The 16,067-nt window shown below is 41.6% G+C and overlaps 1 long non-coding RNA gene across 1 annotated transcript in view; it reads left to right on the top strand.

The window, feature by feature from the left end:
- The first annotated feature begins 486 nt into the window (after window positions 1-486).
- The window catches only part of LOC149265595 (uncharacterized), a 181,520-nt gene continuing 165,939 nt past the window's right edge, over window positions 487-16,067 (top strand). Inside the window, exon 1 of the long non-coding RNA XR_016254535.1 lies at window positions 487-1,093. This is a non-coding gene — a long non-coding RNA (uncharacterized LOC149265595). The remainder of the gene's footprint in view (window positions 1,094-16,067) is intronic.

The following is a 16,067-nucleotide window of genomic DNA, read 5'->3' as shown; positions in this document are numbered from 1 at the left end:
AATGCACTCTCTATAGCCCATGAATAGCAATGAAAATGGTAGTTTGTCTGAAGTTTTGCATACCAGTGATTGTAATATTAATTTCTTCACCTTCCAATTTTCCCAGCCGCCGCACTGTTCACGACCTGATCCGAAGCACTTTGTCTTTCGGGGTTCTTGGTAGTGAACAGGCTCCAGAAAGCCACTCTCCACTTTGGGCTGCGAACAATGCTCAGAATTAGGGCTTTTTCTTTTGGCGATTAGTATAACGGAAAAACTGAACCCCCCATTATGACCAGCCACTTTTAATAGTATATGCAGGGAGATTGTAGGCCGAGGACAAGGAGGAAAAGCTCGAAGCTCTAAATCCTGGAGGTTTTTAGTGAGAAATTTGAGAGGTTTAGAAGAAGACTCATTCGCCTCGGAATTGCGTTGTAGTGCCCGCTAAATCTTGATTATCTGGTGCAAATCGCTGGGAACAGCACGCCTTTCATTCCCAAGGTAAAATTCTTCCGAATTGTCAGCATTAGATCTCGAATTTCGAGCTGGGAACTGCGTTCCGGAGTTTGAATTTGGGGTTTTGTGGAGGATTTTAGCGTTAATTTACGCATTTTACCCATCCTTTGCCACAAATTCTCAGCGTTTGTCGACACAAAGCTGGTAAAGCCTAAGGGGGCGATGCCGAGTGGAGCTGCACGCTGAAAGCAACCAACCAGGTCGCTGTCGCCATGGCCATCTCATTCTCGAAGCCAATCAGTGCGAGGAGGGTAGGCGGGGAGTCTATGCGTGGATAGACCCGGTCTTTTAGACACTTTTTCTCTCTGGGTTTCTTGTTATAGTTCCCCATGCACGTCTCATACGCTCCTGCTAGCCACCTCATCTCTCCATGCAGTTTTGACACACATCCTCTTCTCATGCATAGGCAGCTTCTAAAACTAACCTTTTCACAGTAAGAAAGGATTTTTTGCCAGCTTTTTCTTTCTTCCCCGGAGCATTCATGCGCAGTTTTCTCCTGAAAAAGCTGTTCTTCTCTTTCTTCTTCGGTATGGGGGCTCTGGGTTGGTTTCTGCTGGAGGTTTATGTTGCTCTCCACTCGGCATTCGCTCCGTAAGAGGTCAATAATAACAGCTGTATCTGCTTTCCGTTTTTTGCTTCAGTTCTCTTCAGTTTCTTGTAAGTTCCCTTGTTTTTGTCAATTGTCTGGAAAATTTTTAAGCGCCCTTAGTCGAATTGTGAGAATAGTTTTTACAGTTCTCATGTTACTCCATAAACTGGATGCTGGGGAGGATATATGACGAAGAGCGAATCTTAATATAGGAGCATCTCATGTTTTAAAAGTCTGGGGTTATCAGAATGTTTCGGTTATTATACAAATTAAAGCAGTCTATAGTTTTCTATAAACCCTGTTCAGATTTCCGAATTAAAATAGGAGCTTGGTGGTGCATATTCGAAATTTACTGTTGTTGTATAATCTGCCAAGAATCCTCTTCTAGTTAATTTCCTTTTATCAGAAGTCTTCATAGTTTTGCCTTGGGTAATAGCCGGATAGGGGTTTGCATGTTGCCTTTGCCTGGGGTAGTTTTCAGTTCTCTTTCCATCGCCACTGCTAGTGCTCCGAAAACCACTTACGGGGACCGGTTTCTAAAGGATTGTGGTTTTTTACCATTTCCGGTTTCATTTTCAAAAAGCTATTAGATACGGGTCTTTGACCGTTTATGCCTAATCTCCTTGCCTAATTAATGTAGGCATTTTCTTAGTTAATGCCTTTGGACAACTGTCTTTTTTTCCTCCTAGCCAATCCTTGTTCAGTGTGCCCTCTGACAGATGTGTCTCTATCATCACTCCAGTTTTATTTGATCTAGGTGTTTTATTCAGGGCTATACCAAATGATTATTTATTGTTTGGTACTAACCTGATTTGGCAATCCATATCCTAGTTATTATCTTTGGAAAGGAGATTTCTCTATATCTGAGCCTTTTAAAACATTCCCATCCGAATCGTCGTTTTTGCCAGGCTTCTGACAGAAAGGTCTTATCCTCTCCAGTTGGCCATCTTTTTCCGGGCTTCTCCATTTGAGGCCGGACTGATGTTCATTTATTTCTGAGGTAAAAGTCCATATTTGATAATCTTTTTTGGACAAAATTCTCTGTCAGTGTTCAGGGTTGTGAGCTGGTAACGTATGGAGGGAGGATCTGACGTATCGGCCATGGAGGCCATGATACGTGCTACCATTCAGGCTGAGAAGGTATGGGGCGGTGACAACTCTGAGGGAGGGTGGAAATCCACGCTGGATGACGTGGTCTTACAATCAACAAGGCATGTGGATGACAAGGACAGAGCCTGTTCCCATAAAGTCTTGCATGAAGAAGCGAAAAGATATAACAATGCCCGGATCCCTGTTAAAACCACCCCCCCGCCTGTGGCATTAAAATTGGACAGTGTCCACCTCTCCGATCGGATAGATAGTCTCCAGGACCTTGCCTTGGTGGGCAGATGGCATTTCACAGAAATGGACGATTCTGCGATGAGAAAATGGCTGGAGGCACAGTGGAAGCCGTTGATTGGATATTTCCCATTGTATCAAAGCTCTTGAAGGAATGGTTCTGCTTTCATTTCTTAAAGGCGGGCGATGTTGAGGTCATCCAAAATCTCCCTTGGGTATATGGAAGAAGTTTCCTTGAAAAATAACCCATTGAAAAATACTCCCTCAAACAATTTAATCTGGGTCAAGCTCCCAAATCTGCCCCTGGAATTCTGGTCCAGGGAGACTTTAACAGAGATAAGTAACTCTATTGGGAGATTTGTTTACGTTGATCCATGGTGTCTGGGGGAAAAAGACAAACGCATTGCATGGATTCTTATTGAAAAGGCCTATAGGGGCGGTTTTCCTGATCATATAGAGATCGCCTGGAGGAATTTAAAAATAAAGCAAAGGCTTGATTTCTGGGGAATTCCCTTCAGGTGTTTCGCTTGCCACAAGACTGGACATCTCATAAAGAACTGTCCTCGGCGCCCGACCTTCAGAAGAAGGGTTTTTCGTGATAAGTCTAGGGTGGCATCCCCTCTGTCCTCTGTAAAAGAGAAGCTATCTCCTTCTACCAGTTGGACCCCGACTGATCTGGAGGCTGCGCGGGATAAGAACCTGGAATTTGATTCCAACCTATCTCCTCAGTTTTACTCACAAGACCGATCTCTATGCATTGGCTCCAAGCCGGTATCCTCCAAACCGGTTTTTATGTCTATATCTGATTTTAATGCCGACAAAGAGTTACAATTTTTTTTGTGCCGACCTCCGCCGGAACCTTCTAATGGAAAAGCAATTCCTCCTCACCCGACGGTTCCAAAACCCACGAACTTTAAAGTGGGTTCACAGACCATCCATATCTCATCGTCTTCGCCTACCCCCAATAAATCCCATCACTCCTCCGGAAAGGGTAAAAAACAGATGGTGTCCGCCACCCCATTAAATTCTCCGATTTCATCCTCTGCATTTTTGTTTGAATCCCACCTCTCCTCCAAAAAAGGCAAAGAACCAATGATATCAGCCACCCCTTTAAATTCTCCGACCTCATCTCCTGTAAATTTATATGACAGCGACCTAGATTTCCTTCTCAACAAGAAATCTCTCGCTCTGGAGCCCTTAACCATTCATAAACCTCGTTTCTCTTCCCCCCCGCTCATCAGCCCGAACTCCGCAAAGAACATAACTGTTAGGAAGAAAAACAATGGTGGGGGCAGACACTATCATGGGAGGACTAAAGATGCTGACGGTGGTATAAGGAATTTGTCTCTGGTGGACGTTCCCATCCTCGACATGTCTGATAAACAGCCTCTTAGAGCTAGCGCGGCTGGTAATCCTCCCCCATGACTTTTATCATATCGATGAATATCCGAAGTCTGGGAGCAAATCTCAAATTTTTGGCGCTCAAAGATCTTTTCCTTTCCGCCAAGCCAAAAATCATTCTTGTACAGGAAACTATGCATAGCAAACAAGAGTCCACTTCATATTTCAGAAAAATGTTTCCCTCATGGTTCATGGTAGCATCAGAAGCCAAGGGACTCTCGGGTGGTTTAGCGGTCATGTGGGACCCCTCCTGGATAAAAGCTAAAGCCTATAAATGTTTTGCAGGAATCCTCATCTCTGCGGTCATTAGGGGACATCCGTGTCCCATCAATATATTGAATATCTATGCTCCTTATAAGAACAGGTCTCTTTTCTGGGAATTTTTTTTTGATTCAGGGATCTTTGACATTGATTCATTAATGATTGCAGGTGATATGAATATCACTCTAAGTTCGGAAGAACGTTGGGGAAAATACAGGAAGTATGATCCACTCTCAGACCGAATCAAGTTTGAATTTCTCCACAGGAACCTTGTTGATGTTGCTCCATCCAAAATGATGCCTACGTGGGATAATGGAAGACTTGAAGGGGCCTACATTGCAAAAAGAACAGGTTTATCATTCATATCAGCATCATTGATAAAATGGGCATGCCTATCTCGACCATTGAAAATGCCTTTATCTCCGATCATAAACCAATCTCCCTCAGCTGGAGGGAAAAGGGTTTCAAGTATGGGTACCCCTTTAAATTCAATAGAACATGCCTAGAGGACCCGACCTTCAATGAAGAAATAACAAAAGCTTGGCAAGAACTATCTGCTAATTTCTCATTTCCTCCTTTCATGGCTTTTAGAGAGAAAATGTCTTCTATGAGAAAAGTGGTTAAGGCATGGGAATATAATAAAAGACAAGCGGACAGACTGGCTCTTAATGAAATCCAAAAGGAAATGGATGATATCTCTAAGTTTTTGAAAGCCAATTCGGTCTCTTTCAGCACGAGATGCAGATTAAATGAATTGGAAAGAAAGAAGCAGCATATATTAAAGGAGGAGGAAGCCTCATGGAGGCTCAAGAGCAGGGCATTATGGCTCAAAGACGGTGACAGGAACACCAAGTTTTTTCACAAGTATGCAAGTGCCAAACGGGAGATGAACACCATATGGAAAATTAGTAATGGGCAGGAAGGTTTTCTTTTCTTTCAACAAGAAATCTCAAAGGAGGCGGTAAGACATTTTAAAGACCAATATAAAAGAAAGGAGTATAGCAGTTTTCAGGATATCCTATGGGGTATCGATCTGTTCCCCCAAATGTTTAATGATAAAGAAAATGAAGTTTTGTTCCAGGCCATAACAGAAGAGGAACTCTATGGAGTTATGAAGGCGTTTAAGAAGGATAAATGCCCAGGCCCGGACGGTTGGACAATATAATTCTTTTTACATTTTTTCGACATCATAAATCTGATCTTTTAAGGATGGTTGAAGCAACAAGAATTTCAGGCAGCATTCACCACATTACTTCATCCACGCTGATAGCTCTCATCCCAAAGAAATTGGAGGCAGACTCTTTTAAGGATTTTAGGCCGATATCTTTGTGCAACATAACCTTTAAGATCATCACAAAAATTATAGCAGAGAGGATCAAAGCGACATTAGCCAGGTTCTTATCAAAGGATCAGCATGCTTTTCTGAAGGGGAGAAATATAATGGATGCAGTCGCCATCACCCAAGAAAGCCTGTTCTCCATGCTCTCAAATCGAACTGAAGCAGCTATTCTAAAAATTGATCTGCAAAGAGCTTACGACTGTGTAGACTGGGGTTTTATCAGATGTTTGTTAGCAAAGATTGGCATGAAATCGAAGGTCATAAATTGGATCATGGCTTGTATTGAGAACATGAATTAGGCTGTCATTATTAACGGAATCTCGACCCCTTTCTTCTTTAGCAAGAAGGGGGCTGCGTCAAGGATGCCCTCTATCGCTGCTGCTGTTCATTCTGGTGATGAACTCTTTGAGCCTTCACAAAAATAAGGCTGTCTCAGAGAAAACGTGCAAGCCTGTGAGGATATGCAGAAACAACTTGTAGTGCCCTAATTTCGAATTTACAGCAACCATATAAATACACATAAAATTTGAAAACAATAATGCATAAAACTGTAAGCTGCACCTACCTGAACTGCTGGCGGACTTCCGATTCTGTTACTGAACTGGCGATCCTGAACTGCTGACTGATTTGATTCAATTTCGAGATGGCCAATACCACCCGACCAGACAGAGCAACCTGGTTGCTCAATCCAGAGAAGCTCTCCACAGAGGCTCTCTGTCCCTCCGTGCCCAGAACTCAGATCACTTAAGCTCTTCCACTGATAAGTCCTTCATCCCGGTTTCCTGCTGATGAATCTATCTCTCTGGTTTTTCCCCCCCACTTCAGGTTCAGGCCTTGCTATTTAATCACTGGTCTGGCGGTGGCCGCCCTCCCACTTGCAGCCACCGCCTTCCTCGCATTGAAGGCTCTGGAATATTTTTTTCACTGACTTCTGCGTTCAGCAATAAGTACCCAGCTGCTTCGGACGCGCTTTTATTAATGGGCTGGGGTGACTCATAGGTAGGTTATTGTATAGAATATCATGAATCAATTTATTGACCTTAGCATATACACCTTTCATAATCTGTAAAGTTTTAATTTACTTACTTTATAACATTCCTTTCTATAATGTTTCATTTATACTTTATAACATCGTATATAAAATTTCATTTATACTTTATAGCATTATATATAAAGTTTTATTTATACTTTATCACATTTATACTTTATACAAGTTAGATATATATATACATATTTTATAAAATTCAATTACATGTTTTGTAATATTAATATATATATATGTATATTATAAGGTTAAGTTATATATTTTATAAAATTTAAACTTATATATGTTTTAAATTTAAATTATATATATAACTTATCATACTTATAGTTTTAAATTCCCACATAATTGGTTTTATTATAGAGTTTAAAACTTTATAAAATGGATTAATTTAGCAGGGTTGTTACATACATTCCCCCTTCTGAAAACTTCGTCCCGAAGTTAGAGCTTTAGGTTCAAGGTTTTAACGGACATGCCCTTTTCTATCCAGGTCCCCAAGCTATTCAAACTCATCCTATCCTTCCTAATCTCTTCTGCTCCCATCCTATCCATCCTCTACTAGAGTATGCCATGGCGTCAATTTATTGAAATAGCCATTCATAACACGAAGGTAACAGCGTCGGCTATACCGACTTGATTCCCAGTAGGCATCCGGCAGTCATCATCACACGTCTAGGGGAGCGTGACTCGCACAGTCTTCCCATGACTCCAGGTTTCGGAGGATAAACGGTGGGTAACACCTCCACCCCTCCAGTAGTATCAGGGCTACTACCCTATCATAGAATCACTTTGAGCTTTAACTGATCTGAGTTCTGTCATCACGTGGTCATCTCGAAAATTGGATCAATTATCTGCAATCATAGTTTATCTGCAATCTTACACTTACCCAGCATTTGTAAAATGTGCATCAGCATGTTCGAAATAACTTATGTACTATCTACATATGATACTATAGCATAACAGAATTTTGTTATTTTCTATGCATGTATTCTGACTTTTCTATAGGATGTATTCACTTCCTGTCTTTTATTTCAGTTGCTCATTTTGACATGCATAAAATAAAACAGATTTATATTGTTTCAATTTCTACCAGAAGTAAGATCATTTGACGGTCTTATCTTTACTTCAACATTTATAATTTAGTAATATAATCACATATATTGTTTTGGTATCCATGTACTAGCAGGAATTAAACACATATTATTTTGGTATCCACGTACCAGCAGGAATTTAAACATATATTATTTTGGTATCCACGTACCAGCAGGAATTTAAACATATATTATGCCGCAAAGTTTCATGTTTATCACTAATCATTCAAATGTTTTTGGTTCTCTGACAGAGGTGAAGTAAATATATACTAAACATAGTGTAAAGTTCTTCAAAATGGACATAAACTAGGGTATCTCTGACATATGTCTTCTGTATTTTCCCAAGTCGCTGATCCAGGACTATACTTGTCCCACTGGACCTTAACTTGGTCCACCAGGCGGTTCCTCAGCTGTCGGACTCTACGTTCCAGTATACGTAACGGTTCGACCGTTATGACTCCCTCGTCCGATACCTGCAATTCTTTCCACTGGATGTTATGAGATAGATCAGCTACATAATGTCGTAACACAGAAACATGAAATACATTATGAATTCTATGCAGGTGAGGTGGCAGGGCAAGACGATAGGCAACAGGTCCAACTCTTTCCACGATTTTAAACGGTCCTATAAATCGGGGTGACAGCTTTGTCCCTTTTCCGAATCGAATAGTACTTTTATTTGGCTTGATGCGGACGAAGACCTGGTCCCCTACTTCATACCTCCTATCAGATCGGTGAGCATCAGCATAACTCTTTTGTCTATCCTGTGCTTCCTTTAATCGCTGTCTAATCTGTCTGACCTGCGCTTCCATTTCATGGATTAATTCTGGTCCTATTATCACTCGATCTTCTAACCTGTCCCAACTTAACGGTGTTCTGCACGGTCTGCCATATAAAGCTTCAAATGGAGGCATCCCAATCGAACTGTGGTAACTGTTGTTGTATGCGAATTCAACCAAGGGTAAATACTTTTCCCAGTGGGATTGCTGATCCATTACATACATCCGCAACATGTCTTCAAGTACTTGATTTACTCTTTCAGTCTGCCCATCAGTCTCAGGATGGTAAGCCGTGCTTAAATTTAGCTGAGTACCTAAGGCTGTCTGCATGCACGTCCAGAATCTGGAAGTGAATCGCGAATCTCTATCGGATATAATCTTCTTAGGTACTCCATGAAATCTGATAATTTCGTTTATGAATACTCGAGCTACGTCAGCAACATCATAAGTATCTCTTACCGGAATAAAATGGGCGCTTTTTGTTAATTTATCCACCACTACCAGAATGGCATTGTGTCTTTGAGAAGTAAGAGGTAGTCCAGTGATAAAATCCATAGAGATGGTCTCCCATTTAGACATAGGTATGTCGTGGGGTTGTAAGAGACCCGCTGGGTGACAATGGTCTGCCTTTACTTGCTGACATTCCATACATTTTGCAACAAATTGAGCGATATCACGCTTCATGCCTGCCCAAAAGAAGAGTTTCTTGGTATCCGCATACATTTTCCCTACTCCAGGATGAGCACAATATACGGCTTTGTGAGCTTCCCTGAGGATGGTATCTCGAAGATCTTTATCATCAGGGATGTACATCCTTCCATGGAATCGCAAGATCCCATCGCTTTCTAGTTCATAACCCTCGAACTTAGATTCTTTTGCCTTAATCCCCTCAAGACTTGCCCTCACCTTTAAATACCAACTGTCTTTTATAAGACGATCCAGTACTCGTTGTCTTAAGTCCACTTTAATGGGTATGAGAGAAAATATCCGGGGTCTCCTGCTTAAGGCATCGGCTACTACATTTTCTTTTCCCTTAATATATGATATTCCGAAGTCATATTCACTTAGGAATTCACTCCATCGCCTTTGCCTGGCATTTAAGTCTCTTTGGGTGAACAAATATTGTAGACTTTGATGGTCGCTTTTAAGTGTAAAATTTCGTCCCACCAGATAGTGTCTCCAGATCTTTAAAGCTAGCATTACAGCGGCCAACTCTAAGTCGTGAGTGGCATAGAGTTCTTCATGAGGCTTTAGCTTTCTGGAAGCATAAGCTATCACTCCCTTATCCTGCATCAATACTGCACCCAGCCCTTGCTTGGATGCATCAGTACATACTGTAAAGTCTTTGCCCATATCAGGGACTCTTAGGATTGGTGCACTGGTGAGTAGTCTTTTGAGTTCAGAGAATGCATTATTACATTCCTCGGTCCACTCATACTTAACACCTTTACGCTGGAGGGTTGTGATTGGCTTCGCGATTTTGGAGAATCCCTCCACAAATCTCCGGTAATAACCTGCTAAGCCCATAAAGCTTCGTATCTCATGTGCATTTTTCGGTATTGGCCAGTCCATGATCGCTTTTACCTTCTCAGGATCTACTGAAATCCCTTCACCTGATATGATGTGACCCAAATAATGAATCTTTTCCTGAAAGAAGGAACACTTGGACAGTTTTCCGTATAACTGACGTTCTCTAAGGCAGGACAGTACTAACCGCAAATGCTCTTTATGCTCTTCTTCATTCTTGGAATAGATGAGAATATCATCTAAAAAGACTTGTACAAATTTATCAAGATACTGACGGAAAACACTGTTCATAAGATTCATGAATACGGCTGGCGCATTTGTTAACCCAAATGGTACCACAGTAAATTCATAGTGCCCAAAACGTGTCCGGAATGCTGTCTTAGAGATATCATTTTCAGAAATCCTTAGCTGATGATACCCTGATCGAAGATCAATTTTTGAAAAGACAGAAGCTCCTTTCATTTGATCGAAAAGATCATCGATTCGCGGCATAGGGTATTGATTCTTTACTGTAGCTCGATTCAAGTCCCGATAGTCTATGCATAATCTTAAGGATCCATCTTTCTTCTTCACAAAAATTACAGGAGCGCCCCAAGGTGAGGTACTGGGCCGAATAAGCCCTATATCGAGTAGTTCCTTCAACTGGATTTGCAATTCCTGAAGTTCTGGAGCTGTCATTCTATAAGGTGTTTTAGAGATCGGTTGGGTACCTGGCTTTAATTCAATAGTGAGATCCAATTCTCTTACCGGGGGTAATCCAGGTAGTTCTTTTGGAAATACATCCGGGAACTCGGCTAGCACCGGATATTGTTCTAAGGATGGTCCCTTTTCCTGGCTTACTTCGTGAATTGCATAAGCCTGACAACCCTTTCTTAAACAACGCTTCACCTGCATTGCCGAAATGTAGCGCAAAGAAATTTCTCTCTTAATTCCTTGAATTTGGATTACTTCTCCCTCATCATTTAAGCCCAAAATCCTTTTCCCATAACAATCTACCCACGCTTGGTGAGCTTCCAGCCAGTCCATACCTATGATAAGATCATACGTCCCTAGGGCTGTGACATAGACTTTTAGTTTAGTCGAACAGACCCCTAGGTCAATTTTGCATTGATCCACACTCAAGCCCACGGTTTGGAGTTCTCCTGAGGCCATTTCCACTTGGTGGAAATCATTTTGTCTACGAGCTGCCAGCCCACATTTGTTTAATGCATATGACGAAATGAAACTATCTGTGGCACCAGTATCAAATAAGATTTTGAGTTTTACACCATTGATAATACCTGAAGATTCCACTACAGTGGATTGATGGGCTGCTTGGTCGTGGTTGACTACTGCATGAATCCTATGATTACTTCGCTTGGCTGATATCGGCTCCCTCCCAGTGCTTTGCAATATGTCCGATGACGCTTCTGGGCAGTTACGCTGGAAATGCGGCCCCCCACATCCCCAACAATTGAGCTGCGCTGATCCTCTTGAATCGAGGTGTGAATTTCTAGAGAACGAGCCGCGTCCTCCCATGTTGGTTCCTCTCGCACCCCTTCCTCTACCGGTAGTCCCTCGCGGTGCCCATGGTCTGGTGCTGGACGATTCCGCAGCTATAGTGTTTACAGCCATGGGAACTCTTGTCCCCATACTTGGGGTAAACCTGTTACCGTAAGGTGGCCTCGAGCTACCTCCTCTGAAAAAGTTCCGGGGAGCCTTCCCTGGAAGTCCTGATTGTAAAGGCCCTGCTGGCCCTATATCCTTTTTGATTCCAAGGTGTTCTTCTGCATAACGGCTACATTCGACTGCCTCGGCTACCGATGATGGTTTCCACATACTTACCAAGGCTCTGATGCGAGGGTTTAACCCAAATATGAAGCGTTCAGCTTGACGTTCATCAGAGTCTAAGTAGGGAATGTATTTTACCAGCTCCATAAACCTTATTTCGTACTCTTCCACCGTTTTACTTCCCTGAATTAGTGTATGAAAGGCTCTGGCTTGCTGCTGTTGAAAGTATGGAGGTAAATACTTCGCGCGGAACCTTTCCTCAAACAGATCCCAAGGAACGTTGTCTGATGTAAGGTGTAGCTGCTTTTCCAGGTTTCCCCACCAAATCAGGGCACTTTCCTTTAGTTGAAACACGGCAATTTTTGTTTTTGCTGAAGGCGAATATTCTCTTAACCTAAAGCACCGGTTCATCCCCTCCAACCATGCCTCAGCGCGTTCACCAGCTCGACCTCACCGCAATGCCTCAGCGCGTTCACCAGCTCGACCTCCCGCAAATTCTGGGAGTCTAATTTTCTGAAGCTCTCTAGAGATGTCTTCTCTCGATCCTCTGGGCTCCAAATTATGTGGTTCCGCTGAACTGGTGGCTACATGCTGAAATTCCTCTTTGTTTTTAGCCTTAGTTGATTCCTTTAATGTTTCCAACAAGGCCTCCAAAGAGTTCATTATCACAGTCAACTCTGGCGTTGGAGCGTTTGATGTTGACGGTTGCCTTGGTGGTGACGAGGGTGAGGGGGATGGCGATGGTGACGGTGGCGGCATTAATGGTGATGATGCTGCCTGGTCACGTCGTCGTCGCTCATACGTCTTTACCATCGTAATGGTCCCTGAACACAAATAAAATGTATATATATAAAAAAATTTGAGGCGGATAACCAAATTTTAACACACCAATTTCTTTGCAACTTCACATTTAAAACGGGTATAGTTTTGCTATTTTTACCCGCTAGGCGGATCTTACTGGTACCGAGGTCAAGGAGGGTGGCCACGCGACCTCCTTGTCCTAATGCAGGGTTTTCTAAAAATGAATAATGCAGAAGTGCATGGTTATTAGCCCCTAAGGTAAGACATCCAAAGTTTATTTACCTAATAACATCCCCAGAACGAAAACGTTAGCTTTTCGTTTACAATGTACATCGGTAACATAACTGTCATACCTCAACCTGACTATAACATTTAAGGGGGGTCATCCGTATCCATACCCCGAATAAATTACAAGGGTATGGATTAAATCTTTAGCTTGTATGATTACCAGCATTGACAACTTTGGCAATAAATTGCAAGCAGTTTGCTATTGGTTCTAACATGCCGGTGCCTCCACTGATTGGAGCATGTATTAGCTAATTGAAATTCCAAAAGTCAGAAGTAATCAACTCAGAAGTAGTTCTTCCTTCAGGTGATGGAAGTGTGCTAACTTATGGTTTCCTGCCATGACAAAAACCTAAGGGCAGAATGTCACACCCTTATACAGGTGAGCACTGATTTTAATGCTTGCACAGATCAACGCTACAGTTGCTCTGGGCAGAGGAATTTGAGGTACTTTTATAGCACATTAAAATATATTATTTCACAACAGTTTGATATATATATATTAATATTAAGCGCCTAATGAGTGATATGAGCTGGCCATGGATTAAAACATGAACCACTATTATAACATATAGTTTTTAATGGCTACCATTATGCATACTCAATTTAATTGCTGAACTTAATTTATTTAAGTATATGGCACTCTTAGCATTACACAGTCACAATCTCGGCATGATTGTGACCTCACAGTTATACATTTTGGCATTCTAGACACAGTCAAGATCTTGGTGAAAATAGCAGTCATGATCTTGTTCTTTTATGAAGACAAGGTCCTGATCCTTATCTCGGTGTAGCTATCATAAAGACCACATTGTTATGATCTCAATAAAGGTACAGCAATGGTGACCTCAATGAAGGTACAACAGGGATGATTTCAGTGAAGGTGCAGCAGTGGTGTAACTGTGATGGAAACTGACTTGTAAGAGGAGGCTTAGATTTATTTAAAAGTTTTAACTGTCTTTCATGAAAAGAACGAATAATCTAGGGCATGCAGAGGATATGATTTGTGGATAGTTTATTTCTCTTGGTTAGAGTTTTACAGCTATGGACTATGATTTTCCAATAATGAACAGAGTTTTGCATTTCTAACTCCTAACTTAGTAACTAAAATAATATTGCCTACTGAAATATTAAGTATAAATCATAATTATCATGACTGGGCATGTCTATATCACATGATCCATACATTGTACTTTATATATGGCAGTGCTACATGACTGCACATCATCACTGCACCTATACACTATATCTATTTTCACAGTGCACACAGATACTTCTGTAACACTGAATTAACTTCAACATCTACATTTGTATATGTGTGCACAGAATAAACACGCATGTACACACACGTGTTATGAACTTATGTGTATGCCTATGTCTGACTGTAAACAGTGCAGGGCTAGCCATCCATCCCTGTAGGTTAAAATTGATGTATTAACTTTACGTAAGTAATATAAACATAGTCATATTCTTATACAAACACCAGTTTATTCAATTATTTTCATTGAAATTCAAATTTAGCTCAATACATTCACAACAGCACATCATATTGAACATCACGCATCATGAAGGTCAGCAGATATTTAATGTAGACGGCTCCTCTATGTCTTGGAGGGGGCATGGATAGATGACCAAATTTATAGACATGTAAATACAATTATGTTGAAGGAAATAGAGAAAGCTGAAAGTCAATATATAGAGATTTACCACGCATATAAAATAGACATAGATAACCACTGGAGAATCGATTGTGAAAAGCACTAAGGATAGATCTAAGGTTATTGCCCTGACAGCGGCATTATAGTTTTGGGTTTTGTGGAGTTCGGATGGGCCTGACGCCATGTTACTTTTATATATCCTAGCAACTTAATTTAGTGAATTTGCAGCAATAAAAGAAACTGAAATTGTAACCGTCAAATACGTTCACCAACCAACTGCGTATTATACCCTAGCATGCACAACGGCAAAATAAATCTGAAGACAGTCACACGATAAGACACAGTGGTACTGGAGATACCCGATATCCTTTTATTTATCCCCAATTTGGAAAACCTATAATGCGCGTGTTATTTGGAAATGGTTGTTTGGCTGTTGGTGTAAAGTCCCACCTGGGCACACAAGACCCGCGTTCGACCCCCAATTTAGACATAAATTCCTTCTGGCGTGTATTATATTATTTTATATTTATATATATATATATATATATATATTTTTTTTTTTTTTTCTTTTTGACGATGACGAGTCTGATGCGCTTAATCTTGATGCGAAATTGAGGCATTTGTCTGAGAGAAAACGAACGCCGGTTTCTGAGCTTCCGTAATGGCCGCTTCTTCTTCGAATTTGGACGGCGATATTGTGGTCTTGGAGGTTCGATCTCCCGAAGCCCGTTTCGATGGTAGCGCCGGTATAGAAAGGCGAATTTCATACGAAGAGCACTTGCCATTGCATATATATTGAATCGTACATTGATAATGCCTGCACTGTGGTGCCGTTTAGATAGACTTTGGTATGGACATCAGGGATTTGCCAGGAACTAAAACAAGACAGCCTTTTCTATGCCCTTTGGACCATGTTTTGAGGTAAATATAATGCTGGAAAGACAATCTGAACCGATGGCTGTGTTATGAACAGTGATAGAGAACAACCTGAAATTGTCAGATTGCCCAGAAACAGGTAGCTAATAGAGAGGCGAATTTCAGAAATCGATGCGTGGAATTTACAGAACGTGGAACTTTTCATTCTGCCAGAAAACGATAGAATCGATGCCAGATACGGGTTTGTGAGGACCGTGATGAGAAATTGCAAGGATTTGAGATTTCAGGAGCGTGTTTTTTTTTTTTTACAGGTGTAGGCCAATAAGGTGCCGCAGAGTTTAAAACTGCGCTCTGATACCATGTGTAGTGCCCTAATTTCGAATTTACAGCAACCATATAAATACACATAAAATTTGAAAACAATAATGCATAAAACTGTAAGCTGCACCTACCTGAACTGCTGGCGGACTTCCGATTCTGTTACTGAACTGGCGATCCTGAACTGCTGACTGATTTGATTCAATTTCGAGATGGCCAATACCACCCGACCAGACAGAGCAACCTGGTTGCTCAATCCAGAGAAGCTCTCCACAGAGGCTCTCTGTCCCTCCGTGCCCAGAACTCAGATCACTTAAGCTCTTCCACTGATAAGTCCTTCATCCCGGTTTCCTGCTGATGAATCTATCTCTCTGGTTTTTCCCCCCCACTTCAGGTTCAGGCCTTGCTATTTAATCACTGGTCTGGCGGTGGCCGCCCTCCCACTTGCAGCCACCGCCTTCCTCGCATTGAAGGCTCTGGGATATTTTTTCACTGAC

This window comes from Pinus tabuliformis, chromosome 6, assembly GCF_031772625.1.
Source record: "Pinus tabuliformis cultivar Carrire ecotype Pingquan chromosome 6, CPIR1, whole genome shotgun sequence".
In the NCBI taxonomy this organism is placed as follows: Eukaryota; Viridiplantae; Streptophyta; class Pinopsida; order Pinales; family Pinaceae; genus Pinus; species Pinus tabuliformis.
This window is presented reverse-complemented; position numbering and strand designations above follow the sequence as displayed.